Source organism: Panthera onca, chromosome B4 (genome assembly GCF_046562875.1).
Source record: "Panthera onca isolate mPanOnc1 chromosome B4, mPanOnc1 haplotype 2, whole genome shotgun sequence".
NCBI lineage: Eukaryota > Metazoa > Chordata > Mammalia > Carnivora > Felidae > Panthera > Panthera onca.
The window spans coordinates 109,080,073-109,103,144 of NC_138345.1; the positions used below are offsets into that span (position 1 = coordinate 109,080,073).

Sequence of the window (23,072 nt, forward strand, 5' to 3'; positions counted from 1 at the left end):
AATAAAATTTTTCTTTTGTTTTACTATTTGTGTTTATCTTTTTAATGGAAGCCATCTTAACATTTGATTTGTATTCTATCTTTTTTATAAGTATTCTTAAGTATTCTATAGAAATAACAAAAGGTTGACGAACTTTTTAATGTAAACCTCAAGTTAGACTCTTTTTATTATTAAACCACATTCTTGGTCTTTTATAATATATTAATAAGTGGTCACGTGGTTTTGTTGTTGCTATTAATGCTCTTTTTGTTTCTATTTTGCCTGTTATAGGAGGCTATAATATAATGAAGAGAGCTTTGTCAGCACATAAAGAGATCAGATTTGAATTTTTACTGTATATATTTCCCGATTTATTAATAAATTTGATTTTTTTTTCTTATACTAAAGATTAATAAAATGATATGGATAACTATATAGTTATATTATCTCCTCAGAGGAATGATGCTATATAAATTCAAATAAGTGATATTATTACCATATAAACAATTATGTGTCCTATTTTTATAAATTCAATCCATATCTTTGCTCTCCATGGTTTATCTTGCTATTCCTCTAAGTATGTCTATACTTGGCACAATATTATAAAATGTTTGGATATATAGCATATCATCCTTGAGGGAAAACTTTTTGGCAACCTTCTTCTCCAAACAAGTCCCTCTCATGTAATCTGTCTCATGTTATAATGCCCTAAACATATTAACCTGTATTTGTGCAAGCTAATCTAATTGTGTGTAGTTTGTCCATATTTTTAGATTCCCAGCATCCTCAGCAAGAACTCCCAATGAAATAGAATTGGCAGCATTTCTAAATGGGTAATAAAAGTTCAGAAAATTAACAATCCTCAAACTAAAAGACTTCAACCAGAATAGTTTCACATAGAGTATAGATACATATATTAATCTATTTAGCTTGTCTCCTGTGATACTTTTATTCCCAAATAACTTGATATGTTCAAAACAATAGTAAATATTTACAAATAACTAAGAAACTTCTCCTATTTGGGTTAGCTACTAAATCTATTTTATCTTGAGATGTTTTTTATATAAAGAACATGCTTACCACAGTCAAACACGACCTCACATCTGTCAGAATGGCTAATATCTAAAAGATAAGAAACAACAAGTGTTGGTGAGGAGAAGAAAAGGGAGCCTCGTGCATTATTAGTGGGAATGTAAATTGGCAAAGCTATTATGGAAACCAGTATAGGCAGTTCCTAAAAAAATTAAAAACAGAAATACCATATGACCCAGTAATTCCACTACTGGGCATTTACCCAAAGAAAGAGAAAATATAAATTCAAAAACATATATGCACTGTATGTTTATTGCAGCATTATTTGTAATAACCAAGATATTGAAGCAACCTAAGTGTCCATTGATGGATGAATAAAGAAGAACTAATGACATATTACTCAGACATTAAAAGGAGATCTTGCCATGTTCAATGACGTGAATGAACCTAGAATGTATCATGCAGGTTAAATAAGACAGAGAAAGAGAAAACCATATGATTTTATTTATATTTCAAATCTAGAAAACAAAGCAAATGAACAAATAAATAAATCAACACAAAACCCAGAAATACTCATAAGTACCAAGAACAAACCAGTGGCTGCAGGTGGAGGGGGAGGATATGAGAAATACATGAAGGGGATTAAGAGGCAAACACTTCTAGTTATAAAATAAGTCACAGGGATGAAAAGTACGGCAAGGAAATAATGTCAATAATATTATAATAACATTATATGCTCACTACACTTATTGTGGTAAGCATTATGTAATTTATAGAATTGTAAATCATTATGTTGTACACCTGAAACTATATTACATTGTATGTCAGCTATACTTAAATGACAACAAAAATAAAAGAATTTTAAAGTGAAAAAAAAACATATTTATATATTATATGAAGATTTTCTAATTGCTATTTGCACAAATCCACTCCACTAAAACTTCTTCAGGAAAAAAATGAAATTTTATTAGGAGATATTAGGGATAGCTCAAAAAAAATCCAAGAAAAATATGTAAACAGCAAGACTGCAAAAATTAAGGCAGTAGCCATAGCATTTAGCAACAGACGTCAGATGTCATCATTCTCAACCAAGTTTTACCATTAATGTGACTCATGTCCAATCTCCACTTCTCTATTTCTCACTGTGAATTCTCAATAAAGAACCTGTTTAGCCCAGCCTGATTAGTTCCCCTTATCTAATCAAGCAGGATCAAGAGGGAAGTGTCATTTGAAAGACAAATATATAACCCACAGGGTTCTGCTCATTTGAATAAGTGTGTGAGGTTCTCACAGAAGAGGTCCTGGCAACACCATCCTATCAGGCACCAACAACTCTATCTCATCATAAATGCACACATTGCATGCTTGAATAATGTCATATAGTTTTTTTTCAGCAAATATGACTTGAATGCTTTCTATGGGCCAACTCCTATGGAGAGAGCAATGAACAAGATCTGATCATCTTTAAATTCTATTGGAATTAACAGACCATAAATGAATTCCCAGATAATTAAATGTGATAATTACTTTATACAAGAAGTGCTGCAAAAGGAATGAGGTCTAGAGAACCTAGGTTGGGGACTTAAGTTTTCTTTAGACAGGTTGTCAAAAAAGAAGCCTCTCTCAGAAATTGACATCTATTCTGAGACATGAAAGATCAGAGGAAGCCAGCCATGGGAGAGACACACTTTTTCAGGCAAAGTCAATAGCAAGTGAAAAGCCTTGAAGGAGAAAAAGTGCATTGTGTTTCTGCACAGAAAGGAGACACGAGCTACAGCAGAATGAATGCCGAAGACAGTAGTAAACAGAGTTTGGGAAGGTGAGCAGAAGGAAGACTGTGTAAGACTTTCATATTTATATCAAAATTTTAGCCATAAATCTAATACAGTAGGCATTGAAGGAAGAGTTTGAAGCATGTTGAGGTGGGGAAGAAAGCTAGGTTTCAAATAATTCTTTCTTTCTAAAGTACAGAGAATAGATTGGTGGCACAAAACGATGGAAACAAGATATATATGTCTATTGCCATAATCTGGATAAGAGGTAATATTGGCTTTACCTAGAGAAGTAACCTTGAAGATTAAACAAACAAACAGACAGACGGACGGGCACCAAAGATGTGAAATTTACTTTGGAAGAGAAATTGATATTTTCTTAGAATTGGAAAATGGAGGGAAGGAGAAAATTAAGTTTGACCAGGATTATGTGTTAATAGTATCCTTTGCTGAGATGAGGAAGACTTCCTAGTAGCTAAATGATGGTGATGTTTTTTGTTGTACACCTAGTTCAAACAATCAGTCATGACCCAGGGGTTATATTTTCCTTTAGAAACGATTTTACCCATAGTTTAAAGGAGGGGACCTGGCTATACTTTCTCAATGTTAGCTACATTCTCAGAAATGTTAACCCCTTATGTTCCCAAGGCAGTAACCAGCAGCACATGGAATTTATTGCCCTCTCAGTCTAAATTAGGAAAAATATCAAATGTCCACTGAGCAGTAGGTTGTCAGAGTTCTGGAACTGAATTCTGTTGGTCCTATTTTTTTTTTTTTCTGGTTTATCTGAGTTTGAGTATGTGTCCATTTCTAACCAATTACTGTAGCTAGAAAGACTGTCTACACTAAACAGCTTTAGGGCATGAGAAACAATTCAGTCAATCAGTAAATATTGTTAACTGTCCATTATATGACAATAGGCATACAGCAAGGAGGAAATCAAACAACAACAAAAACAATGCCATAACATTCTATTGAATTCCTTTCTTTTTTTAATTGATTAATTAATTAATTTTTATAAATGGGGGCGCAGAAAGCGAGAGAGAGAGAGAGAGAGAGAGAGAATCCCAAGCAGTCTCTGCGCTGTCAGTACAGAGCCCTATGCAAAGCCAGATCTCCCAAACCATGAGTTGATGACCTGAGCCAAGATCAAGAGTCAGACTTTAAAAAGACTGAGCCACCTGGGCGCCCCTCTATTGAATTCCCTTCTTTCTGCAAAGCTGTAAAATTCAGGATGCTATGAAGATAAAAAGGTAATGGATGTTAATGGATATTCCACAATTTGCCACATTGTCTTCTAACAATTTCTGTTTATTTTACATTTTTATAATCCAAATTAGTGAAAAAAAATTTAAAGCCAATCCAACCTCTATTATTAAGCATAGTTGCTTTAATTTATCAATGTGAATATAAAGTAGAATAAAGATTATGTCTTTTGAGGGGGGCATATTCTGAGAATTATATGGAAACAGTTATGCTCCTATATCCTTTGCAATATTAATCAACAATGTTTGAGTCAGTTAACTATTTTTTACATGTGTAATTTTCAGCCTCTGAGTTTTTTTTTTTTTATTTAGAATCAAGTTTTGTAAATTGACCGCCCATTTTTGCCATTTTTTTGTAAATTGATTTCTATGCTTGCTGCCTCCTCCATACATCAATTTACTAGTTAATTCGGTTCTAAACAACTAATTTTATCATTTTCTTTTGTGGTATTGAGCCCTTGTCTGAGACCAGTAAAGATCTTTGGTGTCCCCAGTGATATTTTCTATACAAACTTCCTAACTTGAGGGCATTTGGATTCAAAAGTTCTTCTCTTTATTTTCTCCTCAGAAATGATTGCCTCCTCTTCCGCCTTCACACAGTGGCATTAAGTGACTTACAACAGCTCAGTCTTCTCTATTTAATTGCATTAAAACTTTTAAAAAAATATTTATTTATTTTTGAAAGAGAGAGAGAGTTGGGGAGGGGCAGAGAGAGAGAGGAAGACAGAGGGTTCCAAGCAGGCTGTGTGCCTGATGCAGGGCTGGAACCTTCACAAACTATGAGATCACGGCCTGAACTGAAGTCCAACGCTTAACTTACTGAGTTACCCAGGCGTCCTGTTTAATTGCATTTTAACTCAGAAGCAAGTAGAAAGTCAACAAGATGAAGCTGCAGTGACTACCAGTCCTCAGATGACTTCTGCTGAATGTGCAAGTCCACATCAAAATTTACTGGTACTCCTGATGTGGCATCATTGTTATCTCTTACCCTATACTTTGACTGGCATATGAATATGCCAAGACTATGATAGCTATGTGAAGTAACAGATATCAATAGTTCTGTTAGTTGAACATGTTACTCTCATTTTGATACTTATTTATAAATTTTCATTTTATTTGGACTTAGAAATCTTACCTACAAGTAAAGATTGGAGGGGTGCCTCGGTGACTCGGTTTTGCTTCTGACTTTCGCTAAGGTCATAATCTCATGATTTTTGAGGTCAAGCTCCGTGTCTGGCTCTGTGCTGACAGCTCAGAGCCTGGATTTTGCTTCTTTGGATTCTGGGTCTCCCTCTCTCTCTGCCCCTCCCCTGCTCATGCGCTCGCTCTGTCTCTCTCTCTCTCTCTCTCTCTCTCAAAAATAAACATTACAAAATTCTTTTAAAAAATTATTAAAAAGATTGGAAAGGTTAAGCTCAAAATCATCTAGTGATTAGTAAAGTCACATGCTAAATTCAATGTCTGGACCATAAAATCAATATGCATTTCACTACAACATACATATCTTCTTTCTAAAATCCCACTATACCCACAAAACAAAAACTTCCTGACAAGTCAAAACTATTCTATCTTACTTAGGTGATTTGGCTTTAATATGTTCAGTACTTTACAGAACAAACACAGTACTGTTGTGATATATTCAGATAATAATACAGAAATGAGTTCCAAAGTGTTCAAAAAGAAGTTCTTGCTCTGAGAATTTCTGCTTAACAAACCTAAGTCTATCACTTTCAAAAGTCCACATTCTTTGAAGGATACTTAGATATCTTTACAGCTGTAAAGTTGGAAATAATTATAGTTGTATAAATAAAAATTCTTCTCATGCTTCAGTTAATTTTAATAACTATAATTCATAATAAGTGCAATATGGCATGGGATTCTAATAACGTAAATTCATGCCTTCTTGCCTAGGAACATTAAAAGGCCATGAGGTGGTGGGAGGGAGCATTTATTAAAATTGAAAAGAAAATTGGAAATATGAATCTGCTTATATGTATATGCATTACAATGATGCACATTAGAAGATATATCAGCCAATACTATGTTTCCTTATAAGTGTGAAAGAAGAGTGGAATACTTGAACCATTGTTTTTATACTGGGAGGAAAAAAAAATGAATCCCAATTCAAGGTAACAATAACTGAGTTTAAGTTCAAGTTCAAGCTTTTTGCTTACTAGTTCCTTAAACTTCTGAATTCTAATTATCTTAACAATGAAATGATTTTACCTGCCTTACCTATTGCATAGTGTTGTATTAAGGATTGAATAGAACGTATGCCTGTGTGATTTGTTAGATAAAAACACCATATAAATATAATTACTATCTACTGTGTTCTCTGAAATAACACATTCGAACTTAAAATATATATTTTTTTTAATTTTAAAATGTATTTTTTTATTTTAAATAGTGTCAAGCTGTATTTGAAAGCTACACAAGTCAACTTCAAAATGGAAAGATATGAATGCAATGAATTCTATTTTAAATCTTGTGAGATTCAGCTTAATAGTAGGCAAACGTATACCTTCTGATGAAAATATTTCAACACCAGAAAAAGTGAAAATTGCTAAGCCAACAATTCAAATCAAAATTTTAAAAGAAACAAAAATAAAGAAATAATAAAGAGAAAGCCATAAATTAAAGAAATACAACACAAAGGAAAAGGAAGGTAGATTAATATGGAAAATTAAATTCACAGAATAATGCTTTATAACACTGAGTAACTTTAAGTGTGGGAAATGGGAGTGTCTTTTTTTAAAGTATAATTTTAAGGAACTGAAGTGAGGGAAACTCTAAGGGGCCAGAAAAAGAAATAAAGTGTAATTAATTTATTCAGTTAACAGGTATTTATTGGACACCTAATATGCGCCAGGCACTACTCTAGCACTTGTTTACAACAGTTTAAAAAAAAAAAGATAAATATCTTAGAGTTTTTATTGCAGTAGGAAAGATTGCTAAGAAAAATTAAAAAGTAAATAATTAGTACATTAAAATTTAATGAGTGTTCTGGAAAAAAAAAGTAACTCAATGAGGCATGATAATGTTTTCTGGGGAATGGAGATTATGATTTTAAACAGAGCAATGAGAAAGGCCTTATCTTTCTCAAGTCAGTCTCATTCTGAAAAACACAAAATAACTCTCAGGTTAATTTTTCCATCAAAATCCAGTTGTAAGTATTCAATTGCCTACTTGACATTTCCACTTGGATTTTTAGTTAATATTTCAAATTTAAAATATCCAAATCTATGTAGAATGAACATCAAAATCTGCAGCACCTTGCCACTAAAACTGCTTGATCTTCAGTTTTCATCATTCAGTGGCAACCCCAGACTTTCAGGTATTTAGAACAATAAATAATAGGAAGATAAATAAATAAAATCCTCCAGAAATCCTTGTTTTCCTCTTTTTCTAACAAAGGACACACAATTTGGCCAAAAAAAAATTATCTCAAAAGCAAAGTCAGAAATATCAAAAGCATTTACATGAGTATTTAATGGATCAACATACGTGTGTGTGTGTATGTGTGTGCATATGCGTATGAATACATGTACCTAAATACTTACATTATTTTCTGGATCAACAGATAATTTCTCACTGCACATTATTTCAAGTATACAAATTTATTTCAGGGTTAGGGATGTTTATTTTTCAAAATTAGAAAATTCATGTTATTTAATTTATTACCTTGGTTAAAATAGAAATTTTTAATTGCCAAAAATACCTTTGATCAAATTTAAAAGTCATTATAAACAACTTTTTATAAAACTTTTATCAAATTATAATAAAATGGTACACCTCAACTTCATAAAAGGCATCTACCATAAATCTCCTGCAAACATCATCCATTTCTTCTTCCTTTTAAATGGATCAGTGATTTAATTGGGTTCTTTGTAAAAATTTGGAACACCAATTTGGAGGATAAACTCCATTTGTGAGAAAAAACAGAGTGAAGGTGGCCCTGAAGCTGACAAACAGCTTTGATTCTTGGCCGAATTTGAGAGTCCACAGCTTTCTGGTCAACCATGTGCTTCTTGTAATCTCATACTTCTCTTCCTCTGTGTTGAAGATCTCATATTCCTGGTGTCTGGGTTTACACAGCTTCTTCTTCTTTAAGTAAGCATCAATGAGATGTTTGGGGATTTTCACTTTGCTGATATCATTTTCAATGGAGGGCCAGATGTCTAGTCATAATTAGCAAGCCACTGGTCAGTTGCTTAAGGAAAACCACCCTCTTGCTTCTGTGGTGCCCAGTGAGGATGATCAAAATGGTTCCAGAAATGACACTAGCTCACGCTTTTCTCACAGGCTGCCTGAAAGGTTGTTTTTTTGTTTGTTTGTTTGTTTGTTTGTTTGTTTTTTGTTTTTTGTTTTTTTTCCCAGCGGCTCAACAGCTTTCAAGGCATGTCTTCAGTAGGATAATACCTAGGCATTTTACAAAGTTTAACCACTCAAGTACCACCATTCTTGTCACCACCAACTGGTTTTGTGACAGAACTAAGAGCCTTCTCCTTTTTCTTCTGAGCCCTGGATTTAGCTGCTGAATACTTCCTCTTATACTTGGCCTTTCTGGAATATATATCTGATCAGGACTATCAATTCCTCTGAGTAGGACAGGGTTTTGGCTGTAGTGGGGCTTCCCCTTTGGCACTTTAGCCTTGAAATTATCCTTCTTAACCTCGCCACCAGCATCAGCCCTTTTGGCTTCAGGCTTCTTCTCCTTAGTATCCTGCTTCTCAGCTTTTTCACCCACCATCTTGCAGGATGGGAAAGAGCAAACATCATCCATTTTGAACATTAACATCTTCCTTTAAGATGAGGAATGTGACTAGGATACCCCTAAACAAGTGATCCTATTTAACACTGAAGTGAAAGATCTAGTCAACCCAAGAAAGCAAGAAATACAAATAAACTATTTTAAGGATTGAAAATTGGATATCTGCTTCAAGCCATGTTGAAGTAACACAAAAACATTGGCCCATCCATCCTAGAAACTAGAAAGGAAACAATATTTGAAACAATAGTTTTCAAGCATTAAACAAGACAGTGCAAGATAGTGGTCCTTGAGAAAAGGAAATAAATAAAGAGAGCCCTAGGGTTGTTCAATATCACAGTCTGAAAAGACTTTCTACCACATAGCACAGGGATAAAGAAACTAAAAAAGTTAAAATTTGATGTTCATTTTTCAAAATTATGAATAGGAAGAAGTCAGTCATCACAGTTGCTATTCTATATTGACATGGAGACCCTAGTGGATACCATTTTGTAGACTATATAAGATTTGGAAAGGAGGAAACAAAATGCAAATAATAATAATAATTAAATTAAATTAAAAAATATAAAACAGAACAGAATAAGAGAAAACTATAGCAAACAATATTATTCCTTAAAACCTGCCATGACTCATTAGTAATAACTAAGAGATAAACATGTCTCATTAATCATATGTACCTAAGAATAACTATAACAATATATATGTAAGGCTTCTATATGAAAATTAAACTTCATTGAAGGATATAAAAACCCAATAAATAAAAAGATGCAATATTAGTGGATATTAAGACCTAACATTGTAAAGAGTCAATTGCTTCTCAATCCATTTTCAACAAATCATTGCCAATAAAAACATCAAGATGATGCTGAAATTTATAAGGAAAATTCTTTACAAGGAAAATATCTTAGGAGAATCAAAATATTCTCTCAGGAAAAAAGAGGAAAGGAAAACCAATATTTAATATCCATAATAATTAAAATAGAGTGGTGTTTGCAATGGAATAGAAAAAGAAATGTAGATAGAAGGAATAGCATTAGTGTTTTCAAATCAGATGGATGCACATATGGAATCTGACATGTAATAAAATGAGCACTTCAAACAAGTAGGTGAGTGTAAGAATTATTTTTGAAACTATTCTTTGACAACTGGCCATCCAGTTGGAGGAAAAACAAAAACACATGAAGGATCCTTGCATCTCGGTATTCATACACACACACACACACACACACACACACACACACACTTATTTACATACTTAATATATAAATGCATATATTCTGGTTAAAGGTTAAATGTAAAAAAAAACAAACACAAATTTAGAAGAAAACATCTTTATGCTAGTGGGATAAGAAAAAAATGTTTTAAAATCATAGAAATTCAGAAAACTTTAAAAACTGGATACATTTGATAACAATACAAAATATATAAGCTTTGATGTGGCTAAGAAAACCATAATCAAAGTGTAAAAAAGATATGTATGTATGATCATGTATATGTATATATGTCATCATAGATTAGCATTTGAATTGTAGATAGAAAAACATAACAGAAAAAAATAAATAATTGAAAACATATGAACAGATCATTTACAGAGAAGGAAACCTGACTGGCAATAAACAGAAGAACATTTGCTCAACCACGTTACTATTGAGGAAATGCAAGTTAAAACACTGCCATTTTACTCCAAATCTACCAGATTGCCTGTAATCAAAAGTTTCATGAATATCAAGTATGTGGGCTATGCTGAGTGCGATCTAAAATTGGAAAGCAAGTTGGCAATATCTGGAATAGCTGATGGTGCACATGTCACAGGAACCAGCCATGCCACTTCTAAATATATGTTTTAGTAAAAAGCTTGAATATGCATCTAATGAGACATGCAAAGGAATGTTCACTGAACCACTATTTACAGTGGTGTGGTACTTGAAATGTTATCACTAGGCAAGTAGATAAAGAAAATATGATATGTAGCATATTTCAATTCAACAATTAAGATGAATGAATAGTCTGCATGTATTGATGTGAATGTATATAAAAATGTTGAATGAAAAGCATATTGCAGAAGGAGATGTGCTATATATGAGAGAACTGATAAATATTTCAAAGTATATTGTTTGTGGATAGGTATATAGCTAAAGTATTAAAGCCTGTGTGGAAATATTGCACATAACCTTGGTGTAGTTATCTCTGGGGAGGAAAGGAGGGAAAGGGAATCAGAGCTGCCAAGCGGGCTTCAAGAGCTATTGTTAAATTCTGTTTCTTTAAAGCAAAAGATCTGAGGCGATCCTGGCAAACGTGTGAAGTTTAAATGCATTTTTGGTACATTTAAAATATGTCAAATTTTAAGAACTGAGTTAGATAATTATCAATGACGCTTTCCCCAAAACACTCAGGCAGTTAATGCTTTAGCCTCTGCAAAACCATTACAGTCTAATGCCCTGATTTACTATTATAAATGAGAGGATAAGGGAAGACCTAGATTGCTTCCCATTCATCTTTGTACTGTATCTAACTTAAGTCCGGCATTTAACTTGGCTGATCAAATAATTAAATAAGAAAATGTGCATATTTTAATATACTAGTGAGGAAGATTTTAACATTTCAGTAAGATAGAAGTATAATAATTTATTAATAATTTGTCTTACACACACACATACACATATCAAGCAGTAAGTACACACAAAAAAATGTGATATATATGTATGTCACACACACTCACATACACAAGAATGTATGATTAAATGTCTAAATCATCAAAAGAAAGTACAGAATCCTCGTTTTTATTCTAGGAAAGCATATGAAAAAGTGCACCACCAATTAAAATATTTCCCTAATTATTTTTGTTTTGTAAATTGGGAAAAAAAATTGTTATATATCACTTTTCCCAATCTTATGAATTTAAAGGAACTTGGAACATATTTTGACTGTATTATATGGCATATACCTGTATTCATTCAATTGAACTAAAGATTGTTTCAGTCAAAAACATTTCAAATAGTATATTTTGATAGAAATCTATCTTCTCAGAAATGAAAATATTTTAGAAAAATGACTAGTAAGTAACTCAACAATACTGGGGCGCCTGAGTGGCTTAGTCGGTTAAGTGTCCGACTTCAGCTCAGGTCATGACCTAATGGATTGTGAGTTCGAGCCCCGCATCAGGTTCTGTGCTGACAGCTCAGAGCCTGGAGCCTGCTTTAGATTCTGTGTCTCCCTCTCTCTCTGTCCCTCCCTGATTGCACGCTCTCTCTCTCTCAAAAATAAATAAATATTTTTTAAAAATCTAAAAAAATAAAAAGAAACTCAGTAATACTTATTTTGTATTTTTTAAGTGGGTTGAGACTATTCAATAATAGTTCCTTAGCATCTCCTAAGGTAAGTACGTCAAATCTTGTGCAAAATAAATAATCAATTCAAATAAGGAAGTTTAATGTCAATAAAAATATGTCAAGGATAAATACCACTGATTGAAACAATCATTTCCATATTAAAGTCAAAAGTATTTCTGCCAACAACTCTTAACTTAAAATTATTTTTATATTTGTTAGATATACACACACACATACTGATGGATCACAATACTACTTAAATAATGAAACAGTAGATTGAGCTACCATGGATGATTAATTGCCTTGCTTATATACCTCATAATGCCAATGCTTAATTTTGTATATTTCATGCTACTTTATTAAACTAATTATCCCTCAACCATTGTGAAAGTTTCTTGAGAGCAGTGTTTTAACTTTGTGTATGCTCAGCACAGTGCCTATTACATGATAGGCATTTAATAAGTAGTTGTTACATGAGTGTGCCACTGTACAATGGGTTGAGTAGGGACCAGTGCAATTCAGCACAATTCCCACACAATAATTCATAGAACTTTATAAAATTTTCATTATCAGAAGATTTGGCTTTGTGTTTGGTAAGAGAAAAATAATATTGTTATAGTATCCCAAAATAAGCCTTTAGAATTAGTATCTAATTTAAGATTGTAAATAATGAATTAGGAAGAATTGTAATAGATTATACAAAATGAAAGAAAACATCTTAATTTAATTTTACTGATAATGTTTCTTTCATATTTTCTTTCTTTAAATATATTTGAATTTCTTTTCTTACATTTATTTATTTTTGAGAGAGAGAGACAGAGTGTGAGCAGACAGAGAGAGAGGGGGACACAGAATCAGAAGCAGGCTCCAGGCTCCAAGCTGTCAGCACAGAGCTGATGTGGGTCTCGAACCCAAGAACCGTGGATCATGACCTGAGCCAAAGTCAGATGCTTAACCGACTGAGCCACCCAGGCACCTCTCATATTTCTATAATATCAAAAAACAATATAGTTTCTTTATGTATGTACTCACATATATGCAAATGTTTGAAAACATATTTGACATCAACCCTTATGTTATCACATCAATGCCTCAAGCACAGGACACAATAAATAGTAAAGATGGATCATTTGTTGATTAAGTGGTTAAAAATCACTAAACTAATTGCTTAGTGGGAAATCTCTAACCCTGGGGTATCTGTCTTCTTAAATAAAACTAACTGGATAAGTTATTATTCTCCCATTTACATAGTTACTCTCAATTTAGGTATTGTATTATTGGTCCAATTTGGAAAATTATTTTTAAGTTATTTAATTTGCATTGATAAGCCTCATTTCCATGAGGTGAACATCATTATATAATCATTGTTTACTCTCTTGAATCTTGTAGGCTTATTTTACTATGTTCACTCTTAAATTGATTGATTCTTGTATATTTCTCTATCATAGAATCCAATGAATCAGGGGTCTTAGTTATTTCACATAATACAGTTATCCTTTTCCAAATATAATCAATTTAAAAGATAATTAATTTGCCTGTGAAATATTAAATTTTAAGTTTTATTATATACTAGAAAATGTTTGGAAGTTTTATCTATATACACCACTATTTCTTTGAAGGAAACAGCCCATGTTTCTGCAAATATTGCCACTCTAACCAACTTCATTATTTCTAGGGACATTTCCTCAAAGAAAAATTGGAATTTAATTAAGAACTTGTGATAATAAAAGTAGTATAACTAAATAATTTTTAAATAGAAGGCTCCATCTTTCAAAGTAATCTTATTTAACTGTCTTATTTAATACTCAAAATAACCTGCAGGGACAGATGAGTAGGAAATTCCAAAAGAACAGAAAGTAAAAAAGGAATACTCTGAATGGCTCTTCCTGAGGCATCTTCAGAAGTTGGAGCTAACTTTACATAAGTGCGTTGGCAGGTTCCCTGCCTTCCAAATGGCCTTCTAGAAACCATGAAGGATTTGTAATGGAGATGGCTGAAGTGTTGCTATTACTCTCCAGGATTCCATTCCTTACTGTGATGATTGCTGAATAATTTTTGCTCCTCAGTGGGTCCACAGTAGTATGTGTTGGTCCATATCCAAGTCCTTAGGCTTAGGATACTAGAGAGAGACACGAATTTATTTATACTTGGCATTTCACCATCTGCTCTCATGCTTCTTGGCTTGGTCTGCCCATAATGACAAACTTTTCAGTAAGAAATTGCAGGGTTTGCCAATGATTCCCTTGATCTGTTTCCTAGTCTCAGAATAATTTCTAGGGACTAGATCCTGAACATAGTTTAAGCTATTTATAGTGCAAAAGAACAGTACTGTATTCATTTCCTCATCACCTATAATATTCTTATTGAATATTTCTTAAATGAATTTTTTGCTTAATGGTTGTGTAAACAGCAACAGTTTCATAGCAATTATTCTGAAGGATTTCATGCTGGAAAGGATCCAGATGAAACCTGAATATCAATCTATTACCCAAATGTTTTCAAAATTGTCTGGCACTGTCTCCAGAATATGTGATTGAAATCAGAATTTTAACCATTTGTTGACCTATTTTTTTAAATACACATATTCATTTATTCCACAAATATATACTGAGAGTTTCTAAATACTAGGTACTATACTAGGACTTAAAAAAATAATTATACTCCAACATATTGAATACAGTTTGCTAACTGTGATATAGTAATATCCATAGAGTTCAACAGTAGCTATCAAAGAATACAGTGCTTGTCAGTATCTTGAACTTTTTTTTACAGGTCCAAAATTCTTTGACTTCCTTTTTGAAATAACATAAAAAATAAACAGCCCTTGATGGAACTTTAAAAAATGTTTCCATTTAAATGGAACAACATCTTGCATCTTGGACTCAGAAATCATTCATTCTTTTGCTCAATTAGCACATCCAAGCAAGTTCCCACCTTTAATTAAAGTTGCACTGATGTGCCTTTGTCCTATATAGATTTAATGTTAGGCTTCAGCTCTTTTTATTGACATTATGGATTTGGAAACTATCAGGCAAAACTTGGAAAGGTGGTATAGAACAGACTGCCCGTTAGCAGTGGAATTTACCTTTTATAGCATCTAATTCAATCTTCCACCCCTCCTCTTTTCAGAGATGAGAAAATCTAGGTTCAGAAAGGTCAAGCAATTTACCCAAGTCAGTGGCAGAATGTGCTCTATAACTCAAGTCTCCTAAAATCAAACTCAGTGTTTAATTAGACTGAGTTGCCTTCTGTGGCATTTATCTATCTGATTTTTGGCTGGCTTAAACCCATCCCCTCACCCCACTCTCAACTTCTTCTCAATTTCCACACTTTCATTTGGAGGTGATTCCTTATGGATGATCTTCTCAGTAGAGTAATTCTGGCCACCCTTTTCAACCGCCTTCCACAGGGAAAGTTCAGGAGATCTTATCATTAACCATCCAGGGATACATTCAGAAAACAGGAATATGATCATCAAAACTTCATAAATCAATGCAACAGTACTACAATGTAGCTTAATTACCAGTATAAAAATAGAAGCAACTTTTGGTTGTCAGATTCAATGCAACACTAACCATGGTCTCAGATTCTACTCAGCACAGCCAGCATTGGGCCAGATGGTTCCTTTGAAAGAACCTACGCATGTGAAAAACCCTAGTAAGTACTGCCAAATATCAGAACCTTTCTTGGTCCCTATTCATATTCCAAGTATGGTCAACTAGACTTCTGTGAAAATTCTACATCCTACCCCATAATTTCCTTCTCTCTCTTTCTCTGTCTCTCCCTAAATCTGATAGTGCTTGAGCCAAATATGTTTTAAAATATCTCTCTTTTAATGGTAAGATAAAAACAAACAAAAAAAGATGAAATGCCCTCAGCAGGAAGTTTCTGTACATTAGAAAAACAGAATTACTACTAATTCCAGATGGTATAACTATTTCCTTGAACTGAAATCATCCACTTCTTTTCTGGTTTTACATAAAACATTGGTTTTATTTTTTTTTATTTAAAAAAAAATTTTTTAACGTTTATTTATTTTTGAGACAGAGAGAGACAGAGCATGAACAGGGGAGGGGCAGAGAGAGAGGGAGACACAGAATCTGAAACAGGCTCCAGGCTCTGAGCTGTCAGCACAGAGCCTGACGCGGGGCTTGAACTCACGGACCGTGAGATCATGACCTGAGCCAAAGTCGGACGCTTAACCGACTGAGCCACCCAGGTGCCCCAAAACATTGTTTTTAAAAATTAAGAATTTCTATGGATCATAATAAATAAAGTATATTTAAATAAGGAGCATAAACAGTATATTATAATAAAGGCAAAATAAATTCATTATTTGTATTCAATTTTTCTCTTTTAATTTATTCACTATACCATCTTTGAACATTTGTCAACCTTCCAGTGAATGTTGACATTGTTCTAGGCATGCAGAGGTGAATGAGATCAGAAGTTCCTAATGAAATTCTGAATTTATTTCTGCCAATAATAAAAGCAATAATAAGAAAAATGAAATTAATGATCAACAAGGATTTATAGTAAGATTCAATGTGATTCTTCTCAAGAATCAGGATTATGTAGCATGCCTAAGACCATGTCAAATCCAACTGGATGTCTAGCATTACAAACTAACTGTCAAAAAAAAAAGTGAGGGGTGGGGGCAGGCATGATTAAAGATCTATCAATTGTATGATATTCATAGCAGATAAAACTTCACATTTGCCTCACTCTTTGAGGTCTTCATTGGTATATACAATTTCATTTTAAAATATAAGATTTATCGGCCCATATACAGTATAGTAATGTATCAATGAGGATTTAGAATAATGGGAAAATAATGGTTAAAGGAAAGGTAATTACCTACTTACTTTTTTTTTATCTTATTAGCACACATGAAGAGTCTTCATACTATCCAGGTGCCATCTCTTCATATTAAAGTATTTCAAAATACATATTTACACATTTATTTCCCTTCCTTTCTTCTTCTATTTCCCTTCCCTTCCCTTCCCTTCCCTTCCCTTCCCTTCCCTTCCCTTTGTTTCCTTTCCTCTCATTTCCTTTCTTCCCACTTTCTTTCTCACTGTTTTTCTTTCTGTCTAGATATGATGTAATAATCAACTACTCTAATTCCCAATGACATATATAGATAAGGAGAAGGAACAATGATGTGCACCAAAAAGAAACTTTACGCAAGTGGTAGATGTAGCAGGTCTGAGAAAATAAAAGCTGTAAGAAAAGTCAAATTTAGTCTACAACTCCAAATTGGGCAGGCAAATAAAATGACTGACAGGCACTGACCCAGGCACGGTGCAGAGAGATAGATATTCATTTCTACTTAAAGGATGCAACAAAATGAAATATTTTCTAGAGCTTTAATACAAAATATTTCAGAGATAATTGCACACTTCACTTAAAATTAACACAAAAGTAAAAACCATGAATTGATAACCCAACAGGGAGTAAGAAAAGAAAAACAAAATAAGGCTGCCATTCAGAAATCAAAGTTGACCTGAATCTTAAAGCATTGAAATGCATTATGGATTTCAGGTTGTTTCAAGAATTAAGTGTATTTTTCTTTTTCAGAGAAAGATATGAAGATGATTAGATGACAGTCTGTGACAGTCTGTGAAACTAAATAAGGAAGTGTTTCTTAGAGTCTATCTTCCAGGAAGAATGTATTTAAGATTTTATATATAGCCTGGAAAAAAAAAGTGTGAAATGATTCTTTTAGCATTAAGCTCTACCCTCCAACATTTATAAAAGAAAAAGAAAACAAAATTCTGTCAATATTTTTGACATTTTCTTACGGGTTGAACATTTTCAACAGGTAGATAAGTAGGCTTTCAGCCACTAGGTTTTTCCAAGTAATTCTCACCAGTTGGCATTCAGAAAAAAACAAATAAAAAGGAACCTCACTTACTGCCTTTTAAGTGGCCTTTAATCCACAAACAGTTTTAAATTTTATGATATCTCAAAATTTGCAGGCCTGAACACAGAAATCATGTAAACATTAAATCCCTATGTATCTGAGTATTTAGTAAACAATGAATTGGGGTCATAATTAGAATATTCTCAATTAATAGTGTCCATTTATAATTTTCTGTACACATATGAAAAGTGAATTAGTAATTATTCATGAGTAGGCTTCATTAACAGAACTTAGAAAGCAGTTTTATATCATTGTTGTTAAATGTTTCAAATAGAAAATCAGTAAAGTTAATTTAAGAAAAAATTGAGTTCTCAACCAATTTATTGCAATAAAGCTTTTTGAAGTTAATCTTTCAATGGTGAAATAAATATTTGACTTTATATGATTGTTCCAAATGCAATTTAAAACATCAGCATTGAAGATAAACTTGTGTTTTTCTTGTTATGAATACAAATTTTGGTGGATCTTATTTTCATGGAACTTTTAAAAAACTATTTAAAATAATGTATCATCAATTAATCTACAACAAAGAAGGCATGAATATATGAGAAGGAAAAGAAAGTCTCTTCAGTACATGGTATTGGGAAAACCGGACACCTACATACAAAATAATGTAGACCATATACAAAAAATAAGCTAAAAATGGATAAACGACCTACATGTAAGATCAGAGACTGTAAATATCCTGAAAGAAAACAGACAGTAATCTCTTGGACATCAGCCTCAGCAATTTTTCTGGATACATTTCCTCAGGCAAGGGAAACAAAAGCAAAAATAAACTATTGGGGCTACATCAAAATAAAAAAGGTTTTGCATAGTGAAGGGAACAATCAGCAAAATGAAAAAGCAACTTGCTGAATTAGAGAAAATATTTACATATGATATTTCCAATAAGGGGTTAATAACCAAAATATATAAAGAACTTATACAACTCAACACCAAAAAACCCAAAATTCAATTTAAAAATGGGCAGAGAACCTGAATAGAAATTTTTCCAAAGGACACATACAGATGGCAAACAGACACATGACAAGATGCTCAATGTCACTAATCACTAGAGAAATGTCAAGTCTAAATCACCATGAGATATTACCTCATAACAGAATGGCTAGTATCAAAAAAAACAAGAAATGACAAGTGTTGATGAGGATGTGGAGAAAAGGGAACCCTTATGCACAGTTGGTAGAAATGTAAATTAGTGTGGTCACTATGGAAAACAGTATCGAGGTTCCTCAAAAAATTAAAAATAGAAATGCCATATGATCCAGTAATTACACTTCTGAGTATTTACCCAAAAAAGAAAAAAAAACACCCATTTGAAAAGATATATGCACCCCTATGTTTATTACAGCATTATTTACAATAGCCAATATAGAAGCAACCTGAGGGTCCAATGATAGATGAATGGGTACAGAAGAGTATTATGCTAAGTGAAATAAATCCGACAGAGAAAGACAAGTACCATATGATTTCATGTGTATGATTTCATGTGTTCCTTATATGTGGAACCTAAAAAACAAAGCAAGCAGACAAACAGAAACAGACTCATAAATATAGAGGACAAACTGGTGGCTGCCAGAGAAGTGGGGTTAGAGGGATGAGCAAATTAGGTTATGGGGATTAAAACACATTTCCAGTTATAAAGTAAGTAAGTCAGAAGTTGAAAAGTTCCAGCATAGGGAATATAGTTAAAAACACTGTATTAACTTTGTATGGCGATACATGGTAAATGTACTCACCAGGGTGAGCACTGTGTAATATATAGACTTATATATAATATGCTTTATGCTTGAAACTAACATAACAATGTATGTCAACTTCAATCTCTATATTTTTGTATATGTACACACACACACACACAAACACAAATTAAGGGGGTCAGCAATATATTTGGAATTAGCCATCGTATATACACAATGTATCACTGCTATCAACTAATGTGAGATATTTTATCAATCTAAATAGAAGATGAAATTTTGAAAATTTATAATTTTCAAAAAATTCACATAAGACTTCAACCAGAAATTTATTTGTGATGACTCTGATGTTAAATTAAACAGATTTTGGAAAATGAGTTCGAGCCCCACGTCAGGCTCTGTGTTGACAGCTCAGAGCATGGAACCTGCTTCAGATTCTGTGTCTCCTTCTCTGTCCCTTCCCCACTCGTGCTCTGTCTCCCTTTCTCTCACAAATAAACATTAAAAGAATTAAAATAAAATGAAAGACTTGTTAAGATACAAGGTATGTGAAGAATCTTACTTCTGACAGATACTTGTGAAAATAATTGGTCTAAAATATTTACAAAATTTAATACTAAATATGGAACTAAAATATCCCCCATGTAGCAGAATGTGCTCAGCAGGTACAGAGAAAATAGTATCTCAATTAAGATATTATGATCTTCCAAAAAAAGCTTTGAAAATGTCAAAACATTCTCTTTTTTATTTTTTATTATAGAGAGAGAGAGAGAGAGAGAGAGTAAGAGTGAGTGGAGGATAGGGGCAAAAGGAGAGAGAGAATGGTAAGCAGTCTCCATGCTCAGCAGAGAGCTCAACATGGGGCTCTGTCTCACAACCCTGGGATTAGGACCTGAGTTGAAATCAAGAGTTGGACACTCAACCTACTGAGCTACCCAGGCACCCTGAAATGTCAACACTTTCAAATCTATTAACCATAAAATAAAACTCTGAGTAATATTGCAGGAAATATTTTCTGAAAACAATTAAAATAATTTTTCCATATTGAAAATAATACATTCTTCAGTTAAATACCATTGACACAGCACTAGAGACAGATGTGGCTAAGAAACTGATTAAAGACATGTATACATCCTAAGGATAAGGACATATTCTGCTCATATTCAGAAAAATCCATATAAATTTTTATATTTTTGCTTTATATATTTTGCTTTAATGTACACAGATATCTGTTATTTTTATTTCTATAGAAATGATTTCATATTAAAAGTTTTTTGAATTAAACTATCTTAAAAATCAATCAATACATTGTACCTATACTTAATAATACTGTATTCTACACTTAAATTTTTTTGAGAGTAGACTCATGTCAAATGTTCTTGCCATAGTAATGATTAAAAAAAAATCAATCAGTAATATAATGAAAATGGCCAGTCTCTGTTTTTATACATCCAGCATTTTCAGTATTTTTAACAAATCAAATCCACATTTTGAACAAAATAGTTAATTCCAGTCGCACATAGCTTTTCAGAGACTTAACATTCCCACTTCCAATATTTATTTTCAACCACTATTTAAAAACAAACCTAAGATCTCTCGCCTAATAACAATAACTCCTACTTCAAAAACATGGGGCACAGTCCTAAGTGCTTTACAACTTGAGGAGATAAGCACTATTATTACAAACATTTATAGATAAGGACATCAAGACACAGAGAAGCTAAGTAAATTAGTCCAAGGTCACACAGCCAGCAGGTGGATGAGCCAGAAGGCAAACCAAGTCAGTCTGCCTCTGCATTATAGATGACTACAGGACACTGTTCTTGACATAAACTAGTCTTAGAGTTCTGCCCTAAATTGTATCATAATTACTGTATAACTTTATCTTAATTCACTTAATTTTAAGCTTCATAATACGTGAATCAGGCTTTACAATGTTTTAGCATTTTCCATTTCTCTTTCATTATGTAGTACCTAGCTATGTTTGTTTCCCATTGTAATCTGGTACATCTCAAGCAAGCGGATAATAACTACCTGTGGAATGATGGATGGGCCTTAACAGCTGAAATATAAGTAGACTCATGCAAATTACAAAAAGAGTGTTTTTTAAATTTAATTATTTGATAATTATTTTTCTGGTTTACTTTCAAAGGTCTAGTGGGGAATAGGAGAAGAAAACTATAAACAGCAATCTTTCAACATTTCACAATTTAAGGGAGAGGCTACACTGCAACTCTCTAAACTATCTCTTATGTATACATCATAAAACACTAGCCTTACTTGAAACAGTAGAGGTCATTTACCCTAATCTCACGGATACAGGGGCATATGTTATAAATTTGCTTTACTCAAATTTGCATATTTATTCCTGGTATGGTAGTTTTTAAAAATCTTTACAATTACAGAGGTAAATATTCTTCCCTGTAATTATTTTAATAACTTTTCCTTCTACAAATACATTTTCTTCAATATCATATACTTATTTTAAGGTAACGATCCTAAAGGAAACTTATTACAGAACAGTATTTTTTTTTTATGGGTCTTGCAGCATCAAAATTTTTCCTAAAGGTTCTATAAAATGCCTGCCCAGTTTTAGAATACTAAGCGTGGGGTGTCTGGATGCCTCAGTTGGTTAAGCAGCCAACTTCAGCTCAGGTCATGATCTCGAGGTTCGTGGGTTCAAGCCCCACATCGGGCTCCATACTGACAGCTCTGAGCCTGGAGGCTGCTTCAGATTCTGTGTTGCCCTCTCTCTCTGACCCTCCCCCACTTGCAGTCTCTCTCTCTCTCTCTGTCTCTCAAAAATAAATAAAACATTAAAAAAGAGAGAGAGAGAGAATACTAAGCTCAATGAGGCATGGCCAAGCCTCTATTTCATTATTTGTATGAACATTTTTAATATCTTTTAATCTATATTATGTCTCTGGGATATTTCTAGGGTAGAGAAGCTGTATATTTATACAGTGGATGTTATTTGTAATATTATTATAATTTTTTTGAGAGAGGGAGAGAGAAAGAATGTGGGGGAGGAGCAGAGGGAGAGACAGAATCTTAAGCAGGCTCCATGCCCAGCACAGGGCCCCACATAGGGCTTGACCTCATGACTATGACATCATGACCTGAGCCTAAGTCAAGAGTCAGATGCTTAATGACTAAGCCATGCAGGCATCCCTATAATATTATTTTAAATGAATACAACTTTGCACTTCTTTATTGGACACAACAATAGCAAGAATTCTTTTCCAAATCATTTACTTTCTTAGATCATTAACTTTCATCAACTTTGGTAGACTGAGGGCTGATT

At 33.1% G+C, this 23,072-nt stretch overlaps 1 pseudogene; it reads right to left on the minus strand.

The window, feature by feature from the left end:
• Positions 1-7,912: 7,912 nt before the first annotated feature.
• On the minus strand, positions 7,913-8,798 carry LOC132695291 (large ribosomal subunit protein eL6 pseudogene; annotated as a pseudogene).
• Between the last annotated feature and the right edge of the window lie 14,274 nt (positions 8,799-23,072).